This window comes from Gossypium hirsutum, chromosome A08 (genome assembly GCF_007990345.1).
Source record: "Gossypium hirsutum isolate 1008001.06 chromosome A08, Gossypium_hirsutum_v2.1, whole genome shotgun sequence".
In the NCBI taxonomy this organism is placed as follows: domain Eukaryota; kingdom Viridiplantae; phylum Streptophyta; class Magnoliopsida; order Malvales; family Malvaceae; genus Gossypium; species Gossypium hirsutum.
This window is the reverse complement of record NC_053431.1, coordinates 73081976-73091762: the sequence shown is the minus strand read 5'-3', so window position 1 is coordinate 73091762 and position 9787 is coordinate 73081976. Positions and strand designations below refer to the sequence as shown.

Below are 9787 nucleotides of genomic sequence, written 5' to 3'. Positions count from 1 at the left end.
AGTTCTACCTAATTTGAGAGCATGGTGACTGAATCGATGTTATAGGCGCCGGCTGTTTTCGTTGGCTTTGTCCTTATAACTTGTCACTGATAGTTATTCAGTGACATCTCCTCTATAAATTCATATGCATCTTTCAGTGTTTTATTGCTGATGGTTCCGCCAGCAGCTGCGTCAATCATTTCTCTTGTCAAGGGATTCACACCGTTGTAGAACTTTTGAACTTGCAGCCAAAGTGGTAACCCATGGTGAGGGCACCTTCTCAGTAAGTCCTTGTATCTCTCCCAGGCATCGTAAAGTGTTTTTAAATCCATCTGCACAAAAGAAGAGATATCATTATGCAATTTAGCCGTTTTAGCCAGCGAAAAATATTTTAGTAAAAATTTCTCGGTCATTTGTTCCCAAGTAGTGATAGACCCTCGTGGTAACGAGTTTAACCACTGTTTAGCTTTGTTTTTCAGTGAAAAGGGAAATAACCGAAGATGAATGGCATCATCAAAAATTCCATTGATTTTGAATGTATCATAAAATTCAAGAAAATTAGCCAAGTGCGTGTTAGGATCCTCATCCTGCAAACCATCAAACTGAACAAACTGCTATATCATCTGAATTGTGTTAGGTTTTAGTTCGAAAGTATTCGCAGCAATAGCAGGTCTAACTATACTAGACTTAGTTCCTGTTAAAGAAGGATTTTGATTAGCTGCAATTGCAGGAGGCAGTTGATCGCCTGGGTTTTCAGCCATCTCATCGGTTGGGGTTTGAGTATCGTCTTCTCGCTCGTTCTCCATGTAGCGTAAACTACGCCTTTATTTCTCTTTGATTTTTGCGAGTTGTACGATCAATTTCTTCGTCAAAGAGTAATGGTCCTGATAGGTTTCTTCTAGTCATAAACTATAAAATTTGCCAAGAGAGAAAAAATAAATTAATAAATAATAAAATAAAATAAAATTGCAATAAAAATAAATGTCTAAAGTAATAAAAATTTAGTGTTCCTAATATTTCAGTTCCTCGGCAACGACGCCAAAAACTTGATCGCGTGATTCGTAACAAGTAATAAATATTTATAACGAAGATCAAACCTAGACTAACTATTATCACAACGAAAAGGCAACCGCACCTATCGAACAATAGTATAGTAATGACAAGACCGGGATATCGTACCTAAGGGAACCAAAAGTACTAGTAATAACTATCCTTTTATAATCTAGCCTAAGAATAAATAGGTTTGTTTTAGTTAACTAATTATTTAAACTAAGAACGCACAGAGAAAAGAATTGGGGAATTGCTTTTGGGAAAATCGATTGACTTGAGACAATACCTAAGGGAAAATCCGCTTAGACTTTACTTGTTATTCTGGCTCCGAATCGAACGATTTATTCATTCAACTTGTTCCGTAGAGATCCCTAAGTTATGTTATTATCCCTATTCAAGACTAATAACGTCTAATCCCTAGTTGAATAACCGAGACTTTTCTCTAATTAACACTCTAGGGTTGCATTAACTTGATCTATGGATCCCCTTATTAGGTTTCACCCTAATCCGGCAAAATCTTATCACCCTATTTCTAGGCGCGCAATCAACTCTGCTTAATTATGGCAAATGTACTCTTAGACAGGGTCTATTCCTCCTCTGAATAAGAGCGTGTCTTGAATCAGTATCCTAGGATATCAAAACAAGAATTAAGAACACATAATTAAGAACAAGTTAAATATTTATCATACGATTCACAAAATAATAACAAGATTCGTCTTAGGTTTCATTCCCCTTAGGTATTTAAGGGATTTAGTTCATAACTAAATAAGAAAACATCTCAGTAGAATAAAGAAAACATAAAGAAAACTCAAAAATCCTACAGGGGAATTGAGGAGAGATCTTCAGTCTTGATGATGAATCCGACTTTTGATATGGATCAATCGGCTTCCTTGGGGTAATTCCTTACCCCTCTTCTCCTCCTCTCTTTCTCTCCTCCTCTAGTGTGTATTTATAGGCTTTGGAATGCCTTGAAACCCCCCAAAGTGGCCTTTTCTAAATTGGGCTTAACTTGGGCTCAGCAGGGACACGCCCGTGTGACACGGCCGTGTGACGTGATTGCCAGGCCGTGTTCGATCCGTTAAATTGTACACGGCCGTATGGGTCAATGGCCTGGCCATGTGAATCGTGATAGCCTTAGTCGACAGCCTCGAAAGACATGGCCGTGTGAGCTGCCCGTGTGGCAAGGCTTAAGCCGTGTCATCTTCCCGATTTGGTCCATTTTGTCCCTTTTTGGCTCGTTTTTGGCTCCTTTTAACTCTTGGTGCTCTCTTGAGTACAAAACATGAAATTAAAGCATTAGGAGCATCAAATTCACCAATTCTAATGAGAAATCATCTGTAAAATTTACGGTTTATCAAACCGTGTATCTAGGCTGTGTCAAAACTATAGGGTATATTGCATTGATTTGAAAAGGTACCCTAGGGGACACACGGTCGTGTAACATGACCGTGTATCGCACACGGCTGAGACACACGTCTGTGCCTTTACCTCTGTGGATAAAAATAGGCCATTTGAAAAGCCAATTTGCCACTCTGTACTCATGCACACCTAGCCATCAAAATGGTATCATTTCAACACATATATAGGCAGCCAAAACATCTCAATTCACACACATATCGTGTCATCTATCATCAACCAATTCAAATACCAAATTCTATATTCAAAACATAGCAAATCAACATGCCACAATTATCAAACTCACATAACTCCTAAATAAATTTTCTCACATTTCTATCCACCAAATCATGCTTCTCAAACATACTAACTCATCATCCACAAATCATACCAAAATTTACCATTCCTCAAGCATTAATACATCAACTAATAACTAACCAAATGAACAACCATTTGGCTATATCAACAATTATGGAAAACATACCAAAACAGGCCAACATATAACGCATTATATATACATCACATACATATCACTTGTCAACATATAAATCAAGCCAACTCAAATGGCCATACATGTAACACTGCTAACCTATATCTGTCGCCGGAGAAGGGTTACAAGGCATTACCAAACAATAAACAACTTAATCAAACGTTCATAATATTCTATACTTTCTAATGCAACCACACTTAAAACATTTAATTCAATTAGTAATTTCAAAACTTTAATACAATTTCAAATTCTACCATTTAATATTTACTCAACTTGATTACCACTCATATAAACAGCATGGATATTAGTTAATACAAACAACATGATTTGTACAATAATACCAATTAAAAACAATCACACGGAAATAATCATACTTTTTCATATACCTCATTTAAACACTTATTAATTAAAAACTAATCATATCACTTTTCAAATCATAAAGCCAACAAAAAATAAACTTAAGTACCATAATTGGTTATACTACATGAGCCTATTTACTAATATAAATAAATTATATTTAAACATAGTTACTAAATAACCTAAAGTATCTATTCTATTATTATAACTTATGCACATGTGACCAAAACAAATTGAAACATTTTGGACACGATTATCAATCAAAAGTATAAGCATTTCGCATGTTTATTCCTATGCCTTTAATTACATATTCACTGTCAAACATTTATACTACATTTGATCTTTCAAAATAACACTAATACCAAAGCAAATCTTACCGAAGTACTTATCTATTTTATACCAAATTATTTAACCACAAATATGACACATTTTCAACCTAATATATAACCTAATATTTTGATCTTTTATTACCAAACAAAACATATTAACCAAAGCAATCATATAACATACTCATAATTTATCTTCTTCAACTGTACTAAATTAATCAACCATTCAAGCATAATATATACACATATATTTCCATTACAAACTGAATCAAAATGACTAATACTCACTCGAATATACATATATATAAATATATATATCATCAACATTTTACTCCATTACTAAGCCAAATTAAATAACCATTCACAAGGACTAAACATATCATACATCAAACTTACTGAAAGTAAGCTAAACATAAATTATTTGTTATACTTAACATAGCATAACAACCAAGCTCACATCTATTCCTATCTAAACATGAACCATAGCTGAATCAACCAAACACACACATCTACAATCACCAACCATTAAATAAGCACAAAATACAAACCATAATACACCCTACACATATACCTTGACATAACTTTATCACTATTAGAAAATATATCAACAATGATTCACATATAATTTATATACTTAGATACATATAAACCATAGTAGAAACATCAAAAACCAAACATAACCATCACTTGATCAAAGCATAGAAATCAAAGATTAACAAAATAATAAACCATTTTCGCATGGCTCATATTTAGATACCCCAAAATCAAATATATATATACTGGCCTATACATGCCATACGTTCAAATTCAACATATAAAAGTACCGAAATAGTCGATAGTGTGATAAACTTCACTGACGATCCCCGAGCTCGTAACTTGACTCCAAAATCTATAAAATAGAGGCAAACATATACACACAGTAAGCTATCATAGCTTAGTAAGTCATAAGCAAATAAATAATTCAATGACATAGTCAACTCAATTTAAAATAACATAATCACATTTAATCCCAAACTTAAAGTTTCATATACAACATATACCTTCATATATAAATTTTACCTTAGCTAAATAGACATATATCTATTGTCAAATATCATTCAATTTCAAAGCCATAATATCATTTTATAACCGAATGTCAACACACTCATATGCAAATACTAATGAATGCAACATGAATATCATATACTTATTCATAACATGTAGTCGAATGTAATTTACTAATACACATATATTTACATTAGCATCATGTTTTGTTTGCATCATATATCAAATAACCATCTTACCTTATTTTCAAATTGATAATCAAATATCACATACCTGATCTCTTTAACTCGATTTACATATTCAATCACAACTTATCATTGCCCGTTAAACCATTCAAAATTGGATAGGACACTTGGAAAATCACACATATCGAATAATGCCAACGTCCCAGACGTGGTCTTACATGTAATCACATATCGATGCCAACGTACTAGACGTGGTCTTACTCGCACATATATATCAGAATCACATATCGATGCCAACGTATTAAACGTGGTCTTACTCACACACATATATCGAAATCACATATTGATGCCAACATATTAAACGTGGTCTTACTCGCACATCACATATCGGAATCCTATGCCATGACATATGTATCCTAGCTATTCTTAAGGTTAGTACGGGGCTTTCTGACGTAACTCGATCGAATCGAACTCGTACACATAGATTCTAAGCTTATACATATTCGACCTTTACATATATGTATACTATTACATTATACATTTTAGTATATAGAGAATTCATATTGAATCAATTAATTAACATCTATTTGCCTATAAACTTTACTCAGACGATGAAAATCGGAATGGGACGGCTAATCGACAACTTTGGTTTTCACCCGTTCCAAATCTGATTTCTTTGTTCTTGATCTAAACATATTCAAATTAAACTCATTCAAACATATTTTCACTCAATTTAGTCCAAAAACACATAAATGTCAAAATTACCATTTTACCCCTAACATTTCACACGTTTTACAATTTACTCCAAATTGCACAAAACACAAAACATACAAAATTTGCACATACCATGCTTAGGCCGAATCTTCCTTATATTCATACAAGTCCATGCATTTTATTTATTTCACATTTTAGTCCCTCATTTTTTTATTTTAGTAATTTAGCCCTAATTACTCAAAATCATCAAAAATTCCAATACAAAACATATTAATCTAAAACATATCTTTCATAATTCATCAACTAACATAACAAAGCTCAAATATTCATCAATGGCATAACTCAAAATATTCATCAAAATCAGAAATTCAAGCATGGGCTTTGTACATTACACTACAACAATCTCAAAAATATAAAAATTATAAAAAATTGAGCTAGTTACAAACCTTAATCAAACTCATCATGTAATGACCCAAAACCCTAAATCCTGAAAGCCCTGTTAAAATTATTTTTGTGTGTTGTGGCATGGATGTGTGTCTGACTTAGTGATGTAATGCTGTGGGAGTGTCTGAGAAGTCATGAGTTCAAGCCCTGGCCTGAGCAAGATTTTGGTTCTTTTTGAATAAACCCTTGTCTTAAGCTAGTAGACTTTTAAATTAATGTGAGTAAGGCATGACAGAAAAAGCCTACTTGCCTTATGGTAAGTGACGTGTGGAGTGTGCAAGGGGGTCTAAGGTTCGAATCCCTGCTGCTGCATATGGAGATTATTTTTACTGATGGTCATGGGAGAAGGTTATGTTTGACCGAAACTCTGCTGGGTTGAGTAGAGTTTGAACTTGTTTGTTGAGGAGATAATGGAGGAGTGATTTGAGGAGAATTTTGTGGGATTTGAACGGGAGAAGAGTTGTATCCGAATAGGTACTTTGACCATAAGAATTTTGCTTTGGAGTTTAGGAAGCTTCTCTTGCTATTCAACTCAGGTTTTTACATTTTTGGTCTTTTTCACCTTTGTTTCTGAAGCTGTGCATTGCCTGGATTCTGTCTCGAGTAGCCTTTCGATTTTTGGGAGTTTGATTCCACTCTTCTCTCTAGCCCTCTAGTCCACTGATTTTTATCTTCACTCCCTTTTTCTCAATTGGTATTCTCCTCTTTGGCCGAATAGCACTTGTCCTTCCTCTCTCAAACCCTTTTCGGTTGTTAGCCGTACTTGTGGACTGATTCGTTCCTTCTTCTTCTCTCCTTCTCTCAACTCTTCTGTTCTTCTTATTTTGGACGAATCTTATCAAGGCCTAACCATCTTCCTTCTCTTCTTTTCTTTTTGTTCCTTGGACATTTCATGCTGAAGGACTGTCAAAATCCCATTGATCTATTGGTAAGTGTTATACAGTTTGTTCTCCCTAGCTGAACCTTATTTGGCTTTCCTCTTAAAGGTTCAGCTTGTGTATCTTTTAGGCTGATTGGTTGTGTTTTCTGTTTTTCTACCATGGGGAAATGACCATTTAACACTTCTTTACTTACGAAAGATGCTAGGGACTCAAGTTCATAACAAGGTGTTAGGCCGACGGCTTTTCCCCTACAAGTGATATCTCCTTTATTAGTAAGTGCTTTAAGTCCTAGATGTATTTATGTGGGATTGTAAATTCTTATAAATCGTTAACTATTTTGGGTGAAGGTGAAGAATTGGAGAGAATATGTGGTTTTGGAACAAGAGGGGTACTGTGATTGTTTGTTTGGTAAGTAGCTATGATTTTGTTTAACGTTTCAATATTATGATTTTGGGTTAACGATGGTTGTAGACTAATAGAGGCAATGGTTGATCATAGGTTCTCGATCTCAGAAGTGGTTCGGCTACGACATCGCAACAGGTGTGTGTGTAAACAACACTATCATTAGATGTGAAATGGCAGAAAAGTTGAAAAGCCAAAAACTGGGCTATCGACACCTTACAAGCGTGTGGCCGCCAGTGTGGCAGGTCGTGTCGTAAAACACGACCAATTGGTCAATGAGATGGCCATGAGCGTTTCCATGAACCAAAACGATATTAGGCCATTTTGGGCTGAACTGGACTGTGTGGGCCCAATGGGCCTGTGGGCCCCACATGGGAAAATCATAAAAAAGTGTGGTAAATAGTGGGCTTAGATGTATAAACTACACGCATAAGACAATTTCTAGGTTATGTGGGCCATACCAGCGCGTGGGCCCACATGGGTCCGTAATATGGGCTATAGGCCTATTATCACTAATTGTTTGTTAAGGTTGCACGGGTCACCCAAGACGACTGTGGACCTACTGTTGGGCCGGTAAGTGTACCTAGACCTTTATTTTGGTAAGATGATTGTTTTACCCCTGTGTGATGTATGATTGATTGATCATGCCATTTGTACTGTATATACATTCATATTATCTTGCATTGCATGGGTTGGGATATATGATTTAGGAAGAAGTGTACTGAAAAGATTTAAGCCTATTACTGGTAGCTCTGTTGCAAATACTATTTTAGTGCCGCAATTGGTACTACTTAGTGTGGAGGGATGGGTGGGTCGATTTTATCCCCACATGATGCGTAGGTTAGGTATGGAGATGGTGTGTATAGGATGGATTGGGTAGGACTTGTTGTTTGCATACTGTACTACTTTGTTAATGGGCTTAGGCCCAGGTTGCTACTGTTACTGAAATGGGCTTAGGCCCAGACTGCAGCAGTTACTCAAATGGGCTTAGGCCCAAATTGTTACTGTTACTGAAATGGGCTAAGGCCCTAATTGTTACCGAAATGGCTTAGGCCCAAATTATGCTTACTCTGATTGATTGCTTTTATGGGATTTCATACACTGAGTTTTTGAAAACCCACCCATCTGTTAACTGTGCAGGAAATCCCCAAGCGTAGATGGATCGAGGTGACGGAGGACTCAGTGTCGGCCACTTGACTTAGTTATTTTCTTAAAATTTTATAAATAGAGATTACTTTTGGGTTTTTATTATGTAATAAGGCCTCTTTTAAGTTTCTTCTAAATTTAGGGGATTTATTTACCTTGATTTTTTGACTAAAAGTACTAGGACACAGATTTTCAAGAAAATATAAACAAATGTTTTTCTAAAACATCACAATTACACAAAATATTTTGAGAGCTTCCACAACAAACACTATTTTAAAGGGTAATAACAATCTAATATGATCAATATTTTGTTCAAACAACTTGAGCTTTCACAACAAACATACACCCTAAATTTTTGTTAAGAACTCAAAGAAGTTTCTAGGTGGAACGGATTTTCCAAGAAATTATATTATGAAAAACACTCCAATGTGACATTGTATATTCGGCCATAACATCTAGGCTGGGTTTAGGGTGTTACATTTAGTGGTATCAGAGCTGACTTTCAGAACTCAGCTGTGGATTTGGGTTTTTCAAAAAGGTGGAAATTTTAACAGAATTGTTTCAAATAGTTTAAAGTGATTAATATAATTTGGAAATGTCTTACTGAAAGAGTGGTACACCGAGCCTTCGCATCTATCCTGTAAGTCTTCTAATTGATTATTCTGAAAGGATAATACTGAAGTGTTAGTACTAAGACTACTTTAGGTAGTAAAATTGTACTGAACTCTCTAGTTAGAGTAAACTATGAGCCGTAGTAAGACTATGAACTGCGAAAACAAAACTCTGAGATAATATTGTTCATAAGATATCTATAATAAACACTGGAATAATAAACTAATTAGTATAAAACTTTTAATATAGATAAAAGTGTGATTAGATAATAAGCACTAGAGGTACTCGTGGTAGAGGTTGCGACAGAGGCTGTGGAAGTGCTTGGGCTGGGTCTTCATCATCTGGACACCAGCCTAATGAGGAAGCTATAGGCGCACCAGCTTCACCTATGGCTGAGACAGGGTCTCAAAATCAAGCAGCTAGGGACGATGCACTGTTCCAAGCAATGTTAATGACTCTAGAAAGGGTCGCTGGGCCAAGTACTGGCACTGTGGGTCGTGGGTCGGTTACAGAACAACTCAGGTCTAATGGGGTAGAGATATTAGGGGTATTGCTAGAGTTACCTCTAATGCGGCTAAATATTGGATTGAGGCCATAGAAAGGATCGTGGATGACCTTGACTGCACCCCTGATCAAAAGCTAAAAGTAGCAGTATCATTACTGAGAGACGAAGCATACCACTGGTGGCTTACTATCAATGAGGGCACTCAAGCTAATCGATTGACCTGGGAGTTTTCCAAGACTACTTTCTAGGCTAAGTAT

General features: G+C 35.6%; 1 non-coding gene across 1 annotated transcript; it reads left to right on the top strand.

Annotated features, from left to right (window-relative positions):
* Positions 1–237: 237 nt before the first annotated feature.
* LOC121205210 (small nucleolar RNA R71) lies at positions 238–343 on the top strand. The gene has a single exon (XR_005900295.1). It is a non-coding gene; the product is annotated as a small nucleolar RNA R71 (small nucleolar RNA).
* Positions 344–9787: the final 9444 nt, after the last annotated feature.